General features: G+C 41.3%; 1 protein-coding gene across 1 annotated transcript in view; it reads right to left on the bottom strand.

Annotated features, from left to right (window-relative positions):
• Positions 1–4,271, bottom strand: part of MTNR1B (melatonin receptor 1B) — a 302,631-nt gene that overhangs the window by 101,735 nt on the left and 196,625 nt on the right. The window lies entirely within an intron of this gene.

Below are 4,271 nucleotides of genomic sequence, written 5' to 3'. Positions count from 1 at the left end.
CAATCGTATATATGGAGACTTACTTCTTTTGTATAGCATCTCGCCAATCATAAGTCCTGCTTTTTTGTTTGTTAATTATCACATTATATATATATATATATATATATATATATATATATATATTCAGTACAGACCAAAAGTTTGGACACACCTTCTCGTTCAAAGAGTTTTCTTTATTTTCATGACTATGAAAATTGTAGATTCACACTGAAGGCATCAAAACTATGAATTAACACATGAGGAATTATATACATAACAAAAAAGTGTGAAACAACTGAAAATATGTCATATTCTAGGTGGAAATTGTCCCCAAGTGCGGTCACAAAAACCATAAAGAGCTACAAAGAAACTGTCTCACATGCGGACCGCCCCAGGAAAGGAAGACCAAGGGTCACCTCTGCTGCGGAGGATAAGTTCATCCGAGTCACCAGCTTCAGAAATCGCAGGTTAACAGCAGCTCAGATTGGAGACCAGGTCAATGCCACACAGAGTTCTAGCAGCAGACACATCTCTAGAACAACTGCTAAGAGGACACTGTGTGAGGCCTTCATGGTAGAATATCTGCTAGGAAACCACTGCTAAGGACAGGCAACAAGCAGAAGAGACTTATTTGGGCTAAAGAACACAAGGAATGGACAATAGACCAGTGGAAATCTGTACTTTGGTCTGATGAGTCCAAATTTGAGATCTTTGGTTCCAACCACCGTGTCTTTGTGCGATGCAGAAAAGGTGAACGGATGGACTCTACATGCCTGGTTCCCACCGTGAAGCATGGAGGAGGAGGTGTGATGGTGTGGGGGTGCTTTGCTGGTGACACTGTTGGGGATTTATTCAAAATTGAAGGCATACTGAACCAGCATGGCTACCACAGCATCTTGCAGCGGCATGCTATTCCATCCGGTTTGCGTTTAGTTGGACCATCATTTATTTTTCAACAGGACAATGACCCCAAACACCTCCAGGCTATGTAAGGTCTATTTGACCAAGAAGGAGAGTGATTGGGTGCTGCGCCAGATGACCTGGCCTCCACAGTCACCGGACCTGAACCCAATGAAGGCAAAAGGGCCAACAAGTGCTAAGTATCTCTGGGAACTCCTTTAAGACTGTTGGAAGACCATTTCAGGTGACTACCTCTTGAAGCTCATCAAGAGAATGCCAAGAGTGTGCAAAGCAGTAATCAAAGCAAAAGGTGGCTACTTTGAAGAACCTAGAATATGACATATTTTCAGTTGTTTCACACTTTTTTATGTCCATAGTTCCACATGTGTTAATTCATAGTTTTGATGCCTTCAGTGTGAATCTACAATTTTCATAGTCATGAAAATAAAGAACACTCTTTGAATGAGATGGTGTGTCCAAACCTTTGGTCTGTACTGTATATATATATATATATATATATATATATATATATATATATGTATATTGGCCAATACTACTGATACCAAAACTACTGCATGGACCTGGCATGCAGGTGCACGCTGATAGTCTGAATATACATAAACAGGAGAATACAGCAGCACACTGCTAGCGCAAAGATACAGATAAAACATGAAATGCTATAAAGCTATAGTGCGAAAAATGAAAAAGTGAGGTACTTAGCTCGCAATTTGGCGGCCAAATAGTTTGGACCCTCCCACCACGGTAAGGTGACCTCATTGTAATCAGTTTAACAGGCATTGCAAGGTCTGAGACGTCCAGCACCTTATACGCACCTAATAGAGGTGGGTGGGGTGCAGGAGCCAACATGGAGGCAGCCACTCCCCCATATGTATAACACAAACAAGGATAAGTTGGCCAGCACTACTGATACCAAAACTACTGCATGGACCTGGCATACAGGTGCACGCTGCTAGGCTGAATATACATAAACAGGAGAATAGAGCAGCACACTACTAGCACAAAGATACAGATAAAACATGAAATGCTATACAGCTATAGTGCAAAAAATGAAAAGAGCTATGTACCTCAATTTTTCTTTTTTTTGCACTATAGCTGTATAGCATTTAATGTTTTATCTGTATCTTTGTGCTAGCAGTGTGCTGCTTTATTCTCTTGTTTATGTATATTCAGCCTAGCAGCGTGCACCTGTATGCTAGGTCCATGCAGTAGTTTTGGTATCAGTAGTGCTGGCCAACTTATCCTTGTTTGTGTTATACATATGGGGGAGTGGCTACCTCCATGTTGGCTCCTGCACCCCACCCACCTCTATTAGGGGTGTATATGGTGCTGGATGTCTCAGACCTTGCAATGCCTGGTAAACTGATTACACAGAGGCATATTCACAGTGTAGGGTCTGTCCCAATGAGGTCACCTTACCATGGTGGGATGGTCCAAACTATTTGGCTGCCAAATTGTGAGCTAAGTACCTCACTTTTTAATTTTTCATTTTTTGTACTATAGCTGTATAGCATTTCATGTTTTATCTGTATCTTTGTGCTAGCAGTGTGCTGCTGTATTCTCCTGTTTATATATATATATATATATATATATGTACTTTTTCCTGCACAAGGACACGCCCCCCCCCCCCCCCCGATGAAGCCTATACGCGAAACGCACGTTGGGGTTGTAGGTGATTCTGTATCTGCTAGGGTACATGGCAGGTATACTTTTGCACAGATTTGAGTTAGATTTTCTACTCTGGTATGCCTGTTGTTTGAGATTTAGTCGTGGATAGTTTGCACATGCTCTGAATACTATTTGATGCTGCTATATATGTATTATATGCTGCTACTGTTACATTGGGCTTGTACAATATATTATCCTTACATACCTGTTTGATGCCTGTATTCCATGTCCGCCTATATGCTACTAACACCTTATCTTCTGTACTTCTCATCATAGTGCCCAAGATTATTTTATATTGTTATTAAATGTATGTCTATTTACTTTAATAAAGTTTATTTGTGTTTGATTATAAGTTTTGTACTGGTACCTTTGTTTTTTGGTCTATTTGTTCTATGTTTACTCAAGCAACAAAAAATTGGACGAATTCCTGTTTCCTCTCACAAAAGACTGAATATAAGACAGTAAAGTACCCTTCTAAAAATAGTTCTTGAGAGCCCAGTATAGTCTTTTTATGGATTTTGTTTTTTTTTACTAAAGGGAATACCCATTAGGGCAGGGTCACACGAGGTGATGGCAGTCAGAGAGGGACGGCAGAGCGAGCTACCGGCTGCAGCCAGTGAAGTGAAAAAAAAAACCTGGGGCCTGTAGCACAGAGCTCTCAGCCCTTCCATTTTAGGAACTGTCCAGAGTAGGAGAAAATCCCCATAGCAAACATATGCTGCTCTGGACAGTTCCTAAAATGGACAGAGATGTCAGCAGAGAGCACTGTGGTCATGACATCAGAGGAATGCATTTCTTTTTTGGATTTCTCTTTAGTATAAAGCCCCTAAAAAGTACTGGAAGGATTACGATTTTTTTAATAGAAGTGAATTACAAATCTGTTTAACTTTCTGGCACCAGTTGATTTAAAAAAAAAAAAGTTTTCCACGGGAGTACCCCTTTAAAGTGCAGTAGTAGAGAGCAAAAAATATAAAAAATTGCACAATCCCAATAAATAGATGATATTAAAGACTAAAGTAACAATGTGGAATTAGGGAATGTGCATAGTAACAACATATGGCCGAAAAATGTAATAAACAATCAAAGCTCTGCAATATACCTGCCATGTACCCAATTGGACACTAGAGCACCTACAACCCAACACACGTTTCGAGTATGGGCTTCGTCAGGGGGCGTCACGTCAATAAACCTTATCCATGTTTGACTATAAAGTGTAAGGGTGCATGTACACCACGTTTTTGCTATACAGTTCCTGTATACTGTTTCAAGTTAAAAAATGTACGGATCCATGTAGCAAACCGTATGCATTAACTTAACATTGTAAACCGTATGTCAAACGCATCATCCGGTTTAGCCCATTTTGTGTCTTATACGGTTTGTCCGTTTTTTTTACCTGTACCCAAAACCGTAGTCTACCATGTTTTTTGGTCCAGATGAAAAACTGAATTAACCCCTTAACGACGCAGGACGTATATTTACGTCCTGCGCCGGCTCCCGCGATATGAAGCGGGATCGCGCCGCGATCCCGCATCATATCGCGTGGGTCCCGGCGCTAATCAACGGCCAGGACCCGCGGCTAATACCACACATCGCCGATCGCGGCGATGTGCGGTATTAACCCTTTAGAAGCGGCGGTCAAAGCTGACCGCCGCTTCTAAAGTGAAACTGAAAGTATCCCGGCTGCTCAGTCGGGCTGTTCGGGACCG

This window comes from Hyla sarda, chromosome 2 (genome assembly GCF_029499605.1).
Source record: "Hyla sarda isolate aHylSar1 chromosome 2, aHylSar1.hap1, whole genome shotgun sequence".
Lineage (NCBI taxonomy): Eukaryota > Metazoa > Chordata > Amphibia > Anura > Hylidae > Hyla > Hyla sarda.
This window is presented reverse-complemented; position numbering and strand designations above follow the sequence as displayed.